A 17,740-nucleotide genomic window follows, 5' to 3' on the forward strand; every position below is an offset into this window, starting at 1 on the left:
TGTGGCATAATCCAGCGTAATCACAGGAGTAAGATCCACCTAATCCATAATCCTGGGATTCTGCCGGACGTGTACACCAAGGACAGGACGTCTGGGCAGCCTCCCGGAGTTCTCCCGTCACAGTGTCGTCTGCGGAATCCTGCGTCAGAACAACCTCAGACGCTCGCTAACAGTGGAGATTCTCAAGTCACACCACAGACCCCGGAACCAGTCTCTGGGCGCACTGGGTCTAGGAATCTGCACTTTACTTCTCCGATGATTCCGATGCTCACTCGGATTTGAGAATCTAGGGGTGCCCGGCCGGCTACATCGGAGGAGCTTATGACTCCTGATCTCACGATTGTGAGTTTGAGCCCCATGTTGGGTGTAGAGATTACTTAAAAATGAAATCTTTTTAAAAACTTGGAGAATCTAAAATCTGAGTTTAGCATTTCGTCAGCTTGGGATACAATCCAGCATGATACCCACTTCGACGGAAGTGAGGGTCATGTGGACTGTAATGGGTGGGGAGGTGCACCATCCACATGTCTGAGTTATGACCTAGGCACTCATTTCCCAGCCACAGAGAGGGCTGGGTCCGGACAACCCCCGGCTGAGTCCCTCTCCAGGAACTGCCCTCCTGTGAAGGGAGCGGTGGTGCCCAAGGTCATGCCTTCCCTCCGGCAGCAGCCCCCTTCCAGCGACTGGTCCACCAGGAAAACAGACCTACCCCTTCCTTGCTTCAGTTGGGGACATATCACAAGGGTCATCTCGGCTTTGGGTCCCCTCCTCTGCGATGGTCTGAGGCCATTGCTGTAAACGTGGATCCACGTGTCTCTCTGCCCCGCCCTGTGCTCCTCACTATTTCATAGGCTTTCCAGAGCACTCCTCAGGAAACACTGGCTTTCAAATCTCCATCTCAGAGTCTGTTTCCAGAGTCTAACACCGTCTATTCGAGATCTATAGCTCTACTTCACATTCTGTCCCAAATCTGCTCATTTCTCTCCACCTCCAGTGCCCCCGCTCTCACCCAAGCCACCACCTCTCTGTCTTGATCATGTCTGTCTGCTGTCATGGCCACTACCCGTCCCTCCTCCCTCCCCCAACACATTCCACACTCCACACAGACAATTACAACAGCCCTTGTTACTTTGTGTGTTTATAGTCTAATTCCTCCGTTGCAATGCAAGCTTGAGGGGGGCAGACACTGTTTTGGGGGGTTGAACTTCTTCACACTTCATCCCCGGCATAGAGCAAATGTCAACGAGAGCTTGTTGAATCAGTAAATAGATGAAAGCACCAACCTCCCACTGATAACCAGAAGACACCATAAGATACTTAAGTACAACAAATTGAGATTAGAAAATGCCCGTTGTGCTTTCTTCCCAGAATTAATGATAGGAAGTCCACAAAGTTGCTTTCATACTGGGATTTTCTTCTGGAAACTTCCCTTAAGTATCTAGGATTTTGGGTTACCCTTGGAAAATGTCAAAAAGAGGAAGACACTTGGGCCTCTAAGTCACGTTGGATCCTAGTATCCGATTGTCATATCTTTTCTTTTTTATAATAGTTACATGCCAGAAAAATATGATATAATAGTCATATCTGAAAAGGAAATCTTATTCTCTCAATGACTAGCAAAACTAGTGGTGTGTTTCTTAGGTGGGATGGAGAAATCATTTATGGATAGATCCAATAGAAGACTCTTCAGAAAGATATGTGAGCCTCCTCTTGCATAATTCTAGAAATTTTAACATAGCTACAATGGGTTTATTTAAAATGGAGTATATCTGGGTTGCCTGGGTGACTTGGTCAGTTAAGTGTCAGACTCTTGATCTCGGTTCAGGTCTTGATCTCAGGGTGGTGGGTTTGGGCCCTGTGTTGGGTTCCACGCTGGGCGTGGAGCCTACTTAATAAATACATACATACATACACAAAATAAAATAAATAAAATGGAGTATATCTGTATAATGTAACTTGCCAAGTGAACTTGCCAAGCAAGAAATGAAAAACACCTAACTCATTCTTACTGATAACTTCCTTTTTGGAAGCATTCTAATCTTAACTGCAGTGCTTAGTCAGGAATGGGGCACATAGTCCCTGAAATTGTCATTCCTGAAACAGGATTTAGGAAAGGACAGTTCTGTGATACAAGTGCAATTTTGGAATGACTATTATTAAGGAAGAAAAAATGTTCTCTGGGTAGTCAGAATGATTCAGACTCCAAAAGTATCACATGATTTATAAGCAGTAATTTGCAGCCTTAGCTTCCTCCAGAGGAATAAATTCTTGAGAATAAATATATATATATATAGTAATTACATATGTAATATGTAAAATATATTATAATATATAGTAATTATATATATAATATGTAAAAGCAATGCCAAAAAGTGCATGACATCATCATCAATTTAAAAGCAAAAATTTAGGGGCGCCTGGATGGCTCAGATGGTTAAGCGTCAGCCTTCGGCTCAGGTCATGATCCCAGGGTCCTGGGATCGAGCTCTGCATCGGGCTCCCTGCTCGGCGGGGAGCCTGCTTCTCCCTCTCCCTCTGCCGTTCCCCCTGCTTGTGCTCTCTAGCTCTCTCTGTCAAATAAATAAATAAAATCTTTAAAAATAAATAAATAAAATAAAAGCAAAAATTTAAAAAAAAAGAAAAAAGAAATAAAAGCAAAAATTTGAGAACATGAAGAAAACAACCCCATTCATTGACCATGGCCCTCTTACACGACACACAGAGAATGAAATCCTAGTCTGTGTATTTGGAGCCATCCATCCTGCACAGTGTCCTCGTCAGGTATTACGGCAAGTTACAAAGTAACAAAGACTTGAACCACACATCCTGGTGTCCCATGGGCTGAGTTATTCCTGCCTAGGTGCCAACATCAGACAAAAATGCAGTGCAATTGACTAGACCCAATACCCAAGGAAGAAATTGGAAACATTTTCAGAGAATCGGCTATGTAAATGGGACTTTAGCACCAAGCAGTCATACTGCCCATATTCTCATACTTTCAAGGAATGAGTCATTCCAGTGCATATAAAATAGAACGACCCAACGTATTCTATAACATAACTGGTAGCAAACCCTGACATGACTAGCCCCCAAAATGAAAAATATGAACATGGCATTTCGTCTGGAGAGCCTTTTGGTTTTTATTAGCCAAATGAAGTATGTGTGTGCCCTCTGACTCAGAAATTAACTGCTGAGCGTATATCCTGGGGACATTCCCACCCAGGTCCATGAAAAGACATGGTGGGTCCCTGTGGCATGGTGGCGGCGGGAGCTGCAGGCTTGGGCGTGCCTCACTGGAAGAATAAATGGTAAACGTGTGCGATTATTTTGCAGCAAGGAGAAGCAAGAGTTGGACATACTTACAGCAGCATGGGTTGATCTTGAAACCATGGTGCTTAGTGAAAAATTCCAGAAACAGAATAACACCACGCCACTTAAATGAAAAATATACTACACGAAACAATAATGCACATCTTTCAAAAACACAAAATAGAAATAAATATACACTTTAAAAGGGTCGCTTATTGGGGACAACGGGACAGAGATATATGATAAAGAGTATGATAAATGCAGGGCTACATTCTGACTTCCACAGGCCCTGCACCCTTTTGCATTTGTCTGCAGAAAAAAAAATTAAAGATCATATTTTTAATGATGAGCCCTAAAGCACCATGCTTGCCATCAGAAAGGATGAATACGCACCATTTGCATCGACAGGGATGGAACTGGAGGAGATTATGCTAAGTGAACTAAGTCAAGCAGAGAAAGACAACTATCATATGGTTTCACTTATATGTGGAACATGGGGAATAGCAGGGAGGACGTTAGGAAAAGGAAGGGAAAAATGAAGGGGGGAAATCAGAGTGGGGGACGAACCATGAGAGTCTATGGACTCTGGAAAACAAACTGAGGGTTTCAGAGAGGAGAGGGGTGGGGGGATGGCTAGCCTGGTGATGGGTATTAAGGAGGGCACGTATTGCATGGTGCACTGGGTGTTATAGGCAAACAATGAATCATGGAACACTACATCAAAAGCTAATGATGTATTGTATGGTGACTAACAAAATAAAAAAAAAATAAAATAAAGCAGCATGCTTACTGTGCCTGATGATAAACTGGTTGCAGATAAATGAATTAATGAATGAATGAATGAGAGAGAGAGGGGCCTCACATGACCAGGAATAATTATGTGCTACAAACTGAGGAGTAGGATTCATTCAGTCCTCTGCCCCTGAGGTCCAAAACTAATTCCCTAGTATTGGGGCAGATACTGAAATTACACGGCTGCCTCACTGTCCTATGACTGCCCTGTACAGTCCTAGAACTAAGGGGGCCTACAAGGAAAATTCTGTATCAAACTCACCACATAGTCATTAAAAAAAAAAAAGCGAATTTAGAATTGAATAACTGTGGCTAGAAGGGGTTACCACAGGTGACGCAATAAACCTGAACTTCCGATTATAAAGTCTAAGATTCAGTGATACTCTCTCTGGATTAGTGAGTGAACAACTTGTCACAGGTCATCTGAGGCGAGACTGGAGGGAAAGGAATCGGTAAAATCTCCACGGCCTTCAAAGGCTAAGGAGTAGTACTGATGGGAATGCACCAAGCCTAATGGTGTTACTACACATTTGCCTAAAGGCAGGAAGAGGAGAAAATGGGTGAAGCCCAAACTCAAAAGAAAGAAAAAAAAAGACCTTCCCAAAAAAGTAGTTCCTTAGGTGAGAACCCTGATACTCCGGGATATGACTAAGGCTTAAGGGAAAAAAAAAGAAGTTTCCCCAAAAAAGTGCTCCACCTGGAAAATGCTGCGTTAAACAATGTGGAGCAGGTTTTCTTATTATACGATCGTCACGACCGTTACTCTACACTATCAGATAAATCGTGACTCTCCAAAGGAGCGGGCACAGAAATTGGTGTGTAGCATTTCCCAAAGCACCTTGACAATGGAATCCTTCTGCTGTGATGGCGGCGGCCCTGAGAGCTGAGAGCTCCCCAGGAAGTGTGGTCCAGGTGAATACCTGTCCCTGGTCCAGGCAGGTAAATCCACTCACGAGAGTCTGAGCCCAGAGCCTCGGCTGCCAGGGCCCGTCTGTCCTGCCCACCCCAGGGGAGCTGGGCTACCACTTGCAGACAGAGGGACCAGAGGGACGGCGTGGCTCCTTTAGCCTCCAGGTTGCAATGACCGTCCCTGGGGAGTGCTGTGACCACATCGGGCACGAGGGCGAGGCTGTAATGGAGCTTGATTTATACTTTCCGAATAGTTAGAGATATGGGACACAGGCTTTCATTTATACTTATGCATGAGCCCCTCAAATACTAGGGGTAGTCCTGGCCTGGTGGTTCTCCTAAACAGGATGACCCTCTTGTGCCACATCGCAACTGTCCTTGCGTAACCAGAGTCACAGTCATTCAGGCCCCCAAGCTCCCTCTTCCAGGTGCCAGTCAGCCCCAGGGCGCCGGGGCAGGCCAGCAGGGTATCCGTGCCTCGGGCACTCAGAACCATCGCAGTGTGTGAGTTCTGGGCCCCCCACCTCGGAAGTTCCTCTCTTTTCTGTCCCAGCCCACGCCCCTGCTTTCAGGGAAACACACTCACACACAAAGCCGTATATATACTGACACACAGAGAGACACACACAGACAGACACGCACATACGCACACACACAGACATATACACACAGATACAGAGTACGGCTTTCACATGGAAGGCACATGGTATCTAGACTCTGGAAAGCGCTACACTGAGAAATGCTTCTTTGTCACAAGACAACTTCAGGGAAGACTAGAGCTCTAACCCTACCCATTTACAACCCCTTGATGAAAAGAGATGGAATTATCTGGACTGAGCTTGGAACAACTCAACCAGGATTGAGTTTTTGATAGTTCATACATATGTTTTTGAGATTGAATAACCTAACTTTGGGGAAATGTACTAACATCAGGCCATGATGTGATTATCTATTGAGGCCATAGGGCCAGGCCATTTTCTCCTGTACAGTTTCCCCAGGAAGACGTGAGCATTTCCAACTCTTAATCATCCATGCAAGAGAATAATTGTCTGCAGTAAGTAGGCCGAAGACAGAAGTGAGGAAGAAACTCCCTTTTCTCTCTAGGGATGGGAGACATTTGGCACAAACCCTGAAGCACTTAGAACCTTCAGTAGAGAGTGAGCTGCCCCAGCCTCGGGAAGGGAGGCCCGGGATTAGGCAGGGAGCCGGGGTATTATTAGAGAAACTGAGTCCTTCTGGTCTTTCTCGGCCGTGTCGCACCTCCCTTTCATTATCATGAAATCTTCAGGAAACTATCCTTAAAACAGAGGCATAAGGAGGGAAGAGACAGCAGTGTAAGCAGTGTCCCCTTCACGTTCTCATGGTGGTGAAAATACCGTCAGTTCGCGGTAGAAGACCACCTCAGCCAACAGAAAAGATTCCTGTAAGGGTCAGCCACAGACGAGGTCACGGCAAGAGGAACAGGTGAGAAGACACGCAAGGCCATCCCGGGGATGGCTCGGAAATCACTAAGGGGCAGCCTGCGAGGGACTGATTTCCGGTAATAATAATCTGAGTTACAAACTAAGACAGATCAATTCAGATAATGAAAAAGAGAGCCACGTTGCTTATACCTAATCTTGAGATGCTCCTGCAGTTTGGGGATTAAACTTCGAAAACGTCACCCTGAATCACACATGATGGTTTTTCATCCAGAGCTCGTATCGTACAATTCTTAAATAAGTGGGCGGGCATTTAAAAATTGTGTTCCTGTATTTGAAAAATGGGACAACTTTATACTCCCCAAAGCCGACTTGCCTCAAAGCTATAAAAAGAACCAATCTTTTCAAAAGATACCCACCTAAATTTCTCGTGCTCCTGAGGCATTAAAATAACCAAATGAGATTGTACCGTGCCTGATCAATGACCTTGCTCATGATACTCCTTCCAAAGTGCATTCAGGCTTGCTGCTAATAGCAGCCATGAATCACATGAACCACACAGAAGCCTGGGCGAGGGGTAATTATATCAGGTAATAAAAGTGAGAAATAGCCAACCATTAGACCTGGGAAGCTATTTTTATACAGAGTACAGGATCAGGGTGACATATTTTGGATGGAGCCATCTATGAACAGGCAGCAAAAGGAGGAAAATCTGATTCCAAAGTAAATGATTCCACCACCCAAAACCAAGGAGGACTTAATGCTTGAAGCCAGCCCTGGGGTGGGACAGGGGCCAGGGACAACCACGCCATACACAGCAACTGACTGGGGGTCCCCAGTAAGTCACTTAGCCTCTCTGGCATTCAGTTTCAGCTGCAAAAGATGAAATTAGAATTAATGCTCTCTTAGTTCCTTACTAGTTCCAGATTTCTCTTTATAAGGTACAGGATTCATTCAATACTTGGGAGGCAAAAAAAGTCAACCCTAAATTGCGTATGATCAGCAGTTCTTTTCTTTTTTTTAATTTTAAGTAATCTCTACACCCAGCATGAGGTTTGAACTCACAACCCCGAGATCAAGAGTCACAGAAAACTTGCTTTATGCCAATATCAACTATATGTTATCTCATTTCATCTTCATGACTGTTTCTGGTTTGGGAAGAAAGATATCCTTCCTTAGGAAGAGAAACCAACCCCAGTAGAGAGTAAGGCAATAAAGAATCCCAGATAATCCCTATAAATGAATTCCCCTTATTGACTTTTGCCCAGTTAAATAAATTATTAAGCTAATCGTATGCATTCTTTGTACATTTTCTTTCTTCTTCTGAAGTAGGGGGATAAATAAAAGGAGAAATAAATTTCATAAATTCCACATAGTTGCATAAATATAGCATACTTGCTTTAGAAGTAAGCTAATTGAAACAGAAAAAAAATCAACAAGAATTAAGACCTTCCTTGGGTAAATAAAACTTGTCAAGCCATAATTTAAGTGTGTATTTCATCTTGTGTATGCCAACCAACACTCCAGACAAAGTACTCTCAGCTGCAATAGAAAATGAAGATGTCTTACACCTCACACTTTACGCGTAAACTCTCTATTTAATGATGTTTGGGTTTCTCCCCTTAGATGTGCCAAGGGCTGGGGAAGGCGAATAAAAAGTTTTAAACTCCAGGTTGCTAGGATACATTATCCATTTATTTTGAAGTACAGATCTCCGTTCTTGCTCAGGCTGGGATAAATTATCATTACTAAGAAATCTTTAGAAATACAGTCAGTTCTCAGAGTATTTTCCCCAGAATATTTATTCAAATAGCACTGTTCTAAAAAGGCTCCACGTTCTTATTCTTAGTAACTTGGAAGGTGTACAGACAGTCCTATGAGTTAGCATTTGGTAAACCATTTATACCCTAGTGGTAGTTCATCCACCGGGGAAGAGAGATTTAGAGATTTTTGGAACTTCAGAGTGAAAATGGAGTTTGGACTTTAGAAGGGTGGGGTGAAGTGAACGGAATTTTTTCCAATATTTATTTTTAGTGTCCTTTCAGATCTAAAGTCATTTTGTCCGGGAACATAATGATTGAATTATGATTAGTTTAGTGCATTTACCAAATTATCATGTGTGTCTTTTATTTTAAAGTATAATTTATTTAGAGATTTTCAAAAATGTTACTTGAGGGTTTTCAACATTCCAAATTGTTCCTACAGGTGGAGCTATATATGGCCAAACGGAAAGAAATCCAGCACCTTTAGGTTTTGTTAAAAGCAAGCCAAAATCTACAGAGAAGAGAGGAAAGAAGCATGTTAGAGCCTTTGCTGGATGCAGGTGCTATACAGAGGTGATCTCACAGATTATCTCATAGACTCCTTGAGAGGTGGGACTGTTGGCCCATTTTACAGGTGAGGAAGGTGGGGCTTAGAGCAGTCTAGCAGGTCACGCAGCTAGTAAGTGGTAGAAATGGGTTGGAACTCAGTCTACTGGACTCCACCGACTGCTTCTTGTCTCCCATCGCTCAATGACTGTGGGGGCCCATTAGCCACCGGGGGCCTGTGGAAAGAACGCGTTTGTCCACTACCCTCACGCATCATCTAAGGAGTTGAAATGCCATTAGTCCTTTTCTGCCTCCACTGCCACAATGGCACCCGTGAAAAAAAACTGTGGGGGCAGAAAAAGAAGCACGTTCTGAAGTTCACGCTTGATCACATTCACCCTGTAGAAGGGGGAATCATGGTTGCTGCCAATTTTGAAGAATTTTGAGGGGAAGGAATCAAAGTGAATGGAAAAGCTGGAAATCTTGGTGGGGGGGTTGTATACATTGAAAGGAGCAAGAGCAAGATGACCATACTTCTTTTCTTAAATTTTTAAATTTTTTAAAGATTTTATTTATTTATTTGAGAGAGAGAACAAATGGAAGGAAGAGGCAGAGGGAGAGGGAGAAGCAGACTCCCCACTGAGCAGGGAGCCCGATGTGGGGCTCCATCCCAGGACCCTGGGATCATGACCTGAGCCGAAGGCAGACCCTTAACCGACTGAGCCACCCAGGGGCCCCAAGATTACCATAACTCCTGACGTGACTTTTTCTAAATAGTATTTGAAGTATCTCACCAAAAAATACTTGAAGAAGAATAATCCACATGCATGTTTGCACACAGTTGCTAACAGGCAAGAGAGTTGCCAATTACATTACTTCTAGATTAACAAGGATGAAGAAGAGGAGGAAGATAGGATTAAAACTCGTTTGCCTGGCATGTTTTGCATGAGTTCTTAAAACTTGGGAACAAAACCAAACAAACCAAAAGTGCCATTAACCCCTCACCGTGTATCAGTGAGCTCCTACCATGTGATTCTGATTCTGGGATTCTCTAACACAAAGGGCTCATTAGTGCAGGACAGTTGCCCCCCATGAAGAGGGTAGGCTCCCTAGCCAGGCCGCTCAGGATAGTGTCTCCAGGGTAGCCCTGCTCAGGCAGGGATGAAGGCCATCACAAGTCCAGCCCCTGCTAGCAGTTGGGGGCTGGCTGTTGCGTTCAAGAAATGTCATAGCCGTTTCACTATGTCATAGTCACTAGAAAAAGCATAGTAATGTGGTTCCAGGAAAGTGATTCTAATTTCCCACTCTACTATTTGAAAATGTCACCTCACTCCTGATGTCAGGAGTGGGCCCATGACACACACCTGGCCAGTCATAATCCCATTTCCCAGGACACAACGGGAGATCCAGAAGTGGACAATGACCCAAGTAGAGCCAGAGATTTTTCCTGAGTCTGATACGTAGGTAATGGAAAAAATAAATTCCAAGTTGGGAGGCTGTGACATTTTGGCTGCCTGTAGCCATCTTCCCTACCATGCCCCTGGGGGAGAAAGCATCTCTGCGAAAGGAAATGAAAGACAAGAAACAGAGTGAGGGAGCAAGAAAGTCCTGGCAGTGCCCCGTCCTAGGAACGGGCCCTGGTGCATGTAAGATCCTCCCCTAGTCCATGAACTAACCCAGAAACCACCCCAGTTATGTGGACCAACATATCCTCTTCTGCTTTTAAACCAACCGGGGTGGTTTTCTGTCCTGACTTGACAGCTTTGATTAACGCACTTAGTTACCTTTCCGAGGCACTGAAATTCCCTTGGTTTTCTGCCATGTCTCTTGCACCCCCTTGGCCAGGTTTAACTTACAACCTCCCCCGTGAGCCCCTTGAACATGAGCCATATTGCCACACTTACATCCATCTCTTGAGTCATGCAGAAATTAATCACCCTGAAGAAACAAGGGCACTGTATTCCAGTTAAAATATTTAGGGATACAGATCACACAGGATAGCGATGCCACGCGATGCCACAGAGTGATGATTTATCGTCTGTCTGCAGACGTGGCTAAGTCCCAGATAGGGGATGACACATGAGGGGTCTCGGTGGTGTCAGCTGCTTCTATTTCAGTTTGGAATCTGTCCTCATGGATTTCCAGCCTTATTATCCGTTTCACTTTCAGGATGGCACAATTTGTATGTCTTTACAGAATGTGTGCTGATTACTTACTTTCCATATGCGTTTACACCAGGGTTTCTCAACAGCGGCACTATTGACCTTTTGGACCAGATGGTTCATTTGTTTTCAAAGCTGTCGTGCCTGTTGTAAGATGGTTAGCTGCTCTCTACCCACTAGCTGCCAGTAGAACCTTCTTCCATTTGTCACAATCATAAATGTGTTTGGGCATTGCCAAGTATTCCCTGAGGGATGAAATTGCCCCTAGTTGAGAACCACTGCTTTAGAGAAATCACCAAGTTTAGACATTTGGTCTTTGGAAGATACTTTTCTCTTCCATCATTGTCCTCAAAAAAAACCACCTGCTAGTTTACCATCTGTATCTTTTTTTTTTTTTTTAAGAGAACGGGGCGGGGGCAGAGGGAGAAGGAGAAAGAATCTTGAACAGGCTCCATGCCCCGCACAGAGCCAGACATGGGGCTCGATCTCACAACCCTGAGATCGTGACCTGAGCCGAAATCAAGAGTCGGACGCTTAACCAACTGAGCCACCCAGGCATCCCACAACCATCTATCTATCTTTAAACTACCAAATAATTGAGACTATTTCTCTAGCAACTGCTAGACTTAGGCCATTATTTCAGGTAAGTTTCTGCAGCTCATTTATACATTCGATCACGCAAACACACGGGCAGAGGCATTTTCCCAAGCTTTCATTCCACGGTCCTCTGATTGGACTACCCCGTATTGCATAATTGCCTCAGTCACAATAACTGAGGCTTATAAAAAGACTCCAATCAAGGTCTGATTCCAGCACCCAACTTCTTTCCAAAACTGGCCCTTGTGCCCCCATATTTATTCCTGCACAGTCCAGCATTGGAGCCAGCTCTCAACATGAGCTTATTCTCTATTAGGTTTGTCAGGTTTAGCAAACAAAAATGCAGGACACCCAGTTAAATTTGAATTTCACATAAACAATGAATAATCTTTTAGTATAAGCATATTCCAGATGTTGCTAAACACCGTACAAAGACACAAGACAGCCCTGACAACAAAGAATTAGTCTACCGATTGCATGAGACGGACCTGCATTTTATCTGGCCACCCTACACCTCCATCCGCTCTTGTCTTGAGTCTGCTGGTTTGTGTTATTTTTCACTACAGTCTCTTCCCATCCACTGCTTGGAACCCTAAGGACATCGCTCTGCCCAGAGCTGCCCTTGTAAGCAGTGTGCTTGTCAAACTCTGGGTTACTCGGGGTTTCAGCCAGGGTGCAACCAGGAACCCAGAAAGCAATTGGAATTTTAATGGAGGGAATTGGATATACAGATGAGGTAAGAGGCTTGAAAAACAGTCAGAAAATAATGAAGTAACTCACAGATTAGCAAAAGCATAACGTGTATTCTCATCCCTAGGCTTCTAGTCGAAGCTTTAAGAGCAGGCACAAATTCACTGCTTTTTCGTTTTCTGTCTTAGGGGCGTGAAAGACATGTGTCAAGATGGAACACAGGTCCCTGTGTTAGTTTCCTATTGCTTCTAGAACAAAATCTTTTCTGAATCTGAAAAGCCTTCACAGATTCCCTTTGTTTCAAAAAACTAATCCGTTAGCAATGCGGATTTACTTAGATGTTGAACTGGATGAAAGGGAGAGAGAAAACAACTCACTGAAAGATGATTAAACTTAGTCTTGTTTTGCCTCAAAGTTGGGGGAGGAGGGATTGACCATTCAAATGAAAACACTGAGTTTCCAAATGCAATCCTTTTCTTAATTTCTGCAGTTATGTCATAGGTCATAAAAAGTAGAGTGATAAATATCTAGCAATCCTGAAATGCAGAGTCCGAGCCGGGCGACCACCCACACCTCCTCTTCGTAAGTCAGATGGACATGTTGGGCACGTCAGTCTCAGTCCCAAGCAGTGGTCACCAGCTTGTCGGTGCTGCCCCTCAAATCAGTAAGAAGTCTTCAGTACATACCTCCAATATGCGTACTTAGCAAAGTGTAATGAGCATTATAATACATACAGACATAAAAAGAAAATAAAAAGATGATATAAAAGTGAAACAAATAACACTTTTAAATGCCTTGTTAATCATGATGGCATCATATGACACTTGTTAATATTTTAGGGCACAATATGCCCTTAAGGAAGGGCTCCTCATTGGGGCACCTGGGTGGCTCAGTCGGTTAAGTGTCTGCCTTCCGCTCAGGTCATGATCCCAGGGTTCTGGGATCGACGCCTGCATCAGGCTCCTTGCTCAACAGGGAGCCTGCTTCTCCCTCTCCCTCTATCTGCTGCTCCCCCTGCTTGTGCTTTATCTCTCGCTTTCTCTCTCTCTCTCTCAAATAAGTAAAATCTTTAAAAAATAAAGAAAAAATTTTAAAAATAAAAAGAACAAAAGACTCCTCCTTAATGATAGTAGGTGTGAATCCAATTGTAAACTTCTTGATAATTTTGAGTATTTTTGCTTTGCTTTTTTGTCACATCTAATTTGGCCCGCGTTTTTTTGTTTTTTTTTTTTAACCTTTCGATGTGGATAGCCAAGAATTTGTTTTAAGAGTAAAAGTGTCTGTTTTGTCATTTTCGTTGTTTGTTTGCACTTGTGTTACTGTTTTCACTTTGATCCATGGTTTCCTTGCAGGAAAGCTTTAGTCATTTGTCTATTTTATGAGAGTTAATTTAATTAAAACCAGTGACTATTATCAAAAAACGGCTGTGCTCATACAGCTGGGTATGCATAAACTGTAACATGTCACACTGTGCTGAAAGCAAATGCAAGAGTGAGGAAACCACCTTCAACCCTTCTGTGTTCTGGAACTCCCGGGGTCTCCTCAGAGGGGTTCCATATGATACAACCAGGACACAAGACCATCCGACATTTGGATCAAGTGAGGTTGCCCATATCAATCCAAAAATTTCGAATTCTAACACTTCTGGGATGCACGTGCCACACTCTGTTGAATTGTAATACAATCCTGCCTTATCAGTGGGGATACACCCCCAAGACCCCAGTGCATGCCTGAAACCACAGGTAGGACCAAATCCCACATTTACTCTATTTTTTTCTATACATATAATGAAGCATAACTTAAAAATTAGACACAACAAGAGATTAACAATAACTAATAATAAAAGAGAACAATTGTAACAATATACCATCATCAAAGTTATGTAAACATGTTCTCTCTTTCTCAAAATATCTTGTACGGTACTCACCCTTTTCTTGAGGTGAGATGATAAAACGCTTCCATGATGAGATGAGGTGAGGTGAACGACGCAGGCATTGGGACATAGCGTGTGGCAACTGCTGACCTTCTGACATTGGGTTAGAAGGAGGATCGTCTGCTTCCGGTCTGCGGTTGACCATGGGTAGCTGAAACCACAAAGAGTGAAAACCGCAGATAAGGGGGGAATATTGTATAAATAACCGAAATGCAAGTTTCTAAAAAGGCTTTTACAAGAGCGATGAATTCAGGTGCGTGGCAGGAGATCTATAATCCATTCAATTAGCATTGCTCTCATAAAACAAATGACAAAAACTGAAGCCCAGAGAGGCTGGATGACTTTCCCCTAATCCCACAAATGGCTCTTGGCAATTAGGACCAGAAACCAGCTCCTCTGCGCCTCAGGCCAACGTGATTCCCATTACGCCACAAGATTATGAATGAGTAAATTTAGCAATTTTGTGACTGAATTAAGTCCTGCTGGCCTCCCTCCAGCATAGTGCTATATGATGAGGTGGAAACACTCATGCCAAAACGAGAAGAAGACGCCAGGAGGTGACAGGTCCAGCCCTGGAGATGGGAGAAGATTGTTAGCTCTTTGTAAGATATGGGGGGGATACTTTGTCTTTCCATGGTGTCTCTAGTCCCCGGTTACTGTTTGTCTCACTGCCAAGGATCTTTCAATTGATTTAAGATCCTCCTGAAAAGAGCTCTTTTGTGTCTTCTCTATCAGATATTCAAGGACATTATATTCAATGTCATATTGATTATAGTGATATATATTGATTATATTCAAGGACAACCGTCCTGAAAAGTATCTGGTGTGGCAATATATAAAGAATGATAAAATGTCCCTGGACATGTAATAAGATGAAGGTAATTTTATTTTCCTCTTGTACCAGTAAAGTTCAATCAGGGAAGCAAGACCACTGTGAGTATTGTAGGATAGATTAGTTATTATGGTGCTGGACCTTACATAATCTGGGGAGGAGCTGAGGAAGAAAGTTTCTAAAAGTACCAGAGGAAAGTCCTAACCAGCCCTGGTGCTAGTGGACAAGTCAGAGCTCGTTGATGCTGAGTGAAACCAACGGCTGGAGAGGAACTACAAAGGAGGCTGGTGTAGAAGCATCTGGAAGGCTGTAGGCTCTTCGTGACTTCCATCTCAGTGAGCTCACAGCAGAGCATCTCACTGGGGGTCTGGAGTCACTGTTGGTCAGTAGGGCCAGGAGTTGGGAAGAGGAGCTGGATTCAGAGCGGGGAAAAAGCATGAACAAAATGGAACCCACTGGGACCTCTGCGGCCCTTCCTAACTGCTTCTACTGACTTGCAAAATGGCTGCTGCTTCATTTCTGCCTCTCAAATATCCTACAAATGTCTCTTGTGGCAACCATAACTCTGAACACTCCAGGGTATTGCTGTATCCAGGTGTCTGGAAAGGGTAGTTCCGAAGTCGACGTTGTACAAAGCCACCACAGCTCCTCTCAGGGACAAATGCTATGTGGCTGGAAGCGACACTTTGATGCACTGCTTGGGGTAGAGTGTAAGACACCCAAGGCTCTGGCCCCAGCTACAATCCATGATAAATATGCTGCCTTCTGAGGATGTGAGGCTATCTGCCTGCAGGGCTATTGCTTTGTGTGTGGAATATTCCAGTTTGGAGCCAGATCTGAATCACGGAGGTGAGGCAGCAAGTTGCCCCCTACGGTACTTCTTTGCTGTCTTTGCCTGCTGCAGGGTTCAGCTTCCCTAGAGCTAAACCTGGAAGCATTTAGGGAATATAGGTTTGGAGAGAAACCCACAATCACTATTAAAATTATAAATGCTCTTGCTCTTTGGGCCAGCAATCCCCCTGCTGAGAATTTTGCTCTCACCATTTACCAACCATGTGAAATTGTACATACCTACAGATGTGCAAAATTCTCTTACTAACGTATTCCTTGCAGCCTAAGCAAAAATTAGAAACAACCCTAGCATTTACCGATGGGGTCCTGGTTAAAAAGAATATGGCACATCCACAGGACAGAGTTTTATGAAGCTAGGAAAAAAGAATAAGAAAGTTTTCTATGCTGGGGGCGCCTGGGTGGCTCAGTTGGTTAAGTGTCTGACTTAGGCTCAGGTGATGATCTCGTGGTCATCAACAGCAAAAAGGGGTCGTGTGGGTCACACTCCAGAGCCCCCTCCCCCCCGCCGTGGGCCAGGCTATACCAGCCGAGACCACACCGTTGCATAGTTCCTTCACCCGCTCTCTTCTGCTTTCCTCTCTTCCCTTTTTCAAGTTTATGAAGCCCATTTTGCTGATGAGGAAACTGAGGCACAAAGAGGTTAAGGGCTTTCTCAAAAATCACACAGCTTGCAAGTGATGGACCCTCGACCCCAGGCTGTTTGATTCCAAACACTGGGCCGTGACGCTGCATTCCTGTCCTGATTTATGTATTGACATTATTTACTTCACTATTTTGGTTATTGTGTCCCTCCTCCCACTAAAATACAAGCTCCTGGAGAATATGGATTTTTGTTCTGTTCAGTCCAAGCTATATCCCTTAGGACCTACAGAAGTCCAGCTGCTATACTAGGCCCTCAAATATTTATTAAAATACATTGCTCCTGTGACTTCAAGCCCTTCTTTCTGGATTTAAGGGGAAAACAGATTTTTTTTTAAAGATTTTATTTATTTATTTGAGAGAGGGAACAAAAGCGGTGGAAAGGGGCAGAGAGAGAGGGAGAAGCAGACTGCCCTGCTGAGCAGGGAACCTGACGCCGGGCTCGATCCCGGGACACTGAGATTGTGACCTGAACCCCGGCGCCCTAGGGAAAACAAATCGTAAAGAGGGAAGATTGGTTATTCAAATTTCACCCAATAACCTCAATCATGTAAATAAGAACCTCTTCCTTCCCATCTTGATTCTGTTCTGCAGCAAGTTGGATGCATCATATTTAAGGCACACGGTGATTGTTTCAATATTGGCTTCCGTTTTAGAACCGTGAGTGCCACGCAGCTGTGTGATTGCTAACGAAGATAATAATGTCCGGCATTCTGAAAGCCGGAATTTGCAGTGGTGCTGGCAAGGCCTTACCAGAGACAATCGAAGCTGGAAGAAGACCTCTACGAATCTAGGTGGGAAGTGCATGAGAGTTCAAGGCCAACATCATTTGTTATTACAATCTAGTACTGCTTACTGTGACTGCAGGGGACCCCCAGAATAGCACCTCATCTGATTTCTGAACTACTTCAGAAAGAGACAAAAAAAAAAAAAAAAGACACAAGGAAACCGAAATATCATGTTTACTGCTAAGAAAGCTGATATGGCAGAATGTGTGGCTTGGATTTAAGAGGGAAATGTTTTCCTAATACTAAACCCCAGAACTAGACCAACTCACTCATAGATGATTACAGACCTCCCCAGGCAGGGCCCTTTAAACTTATGGTGTGAAGGGGTGTCTGGGTGGCTCAGTCCGTTAAGCATTCGCCCTGGGATTGAGCCCCACGTCAGGTTCCCCGCTCGGTGGGGAGTCTGCTTCTCCCTCTGCCCCCTCCCACTCATATGCTCTCTCTCTCTCTGAAATAAATAAATAAAATCTTAAAAAAACAAAACAAAACCTACAGCGTGAAGGAACA

At 43.9% G+C, this 17,740-nt stretch overlaps 1 pseudogene; it reads left to right on the forward strand.

The window, feature by feature from the left end:
- Positions 1–9,064: 9,064 nt before the first annotated feature.
- LOC103672800 lies at positions 9,065–9,697 on the forward strand (annotated as a pseudogene).
- The last annotated feature ends 8,043 nt before the right edge of the window (positions 9,698–17,740 follow it).

The sequence above is a fragment of the Ursus maritimus genome, unplaced genomic scaffold (genome assembly GCF_017311325.1).
Source record: "Ursus maritimus isolate PB19 unplaced genomic scaffold, ASM1731132v1 scaffold_8, whole genome shotgun sequence".
Lineage (NCBI taxonomy): Eukaryota > Metazoa > Chordata > Mammalia > Carnivora > Ursidae > Ursus > Ursus maritimus.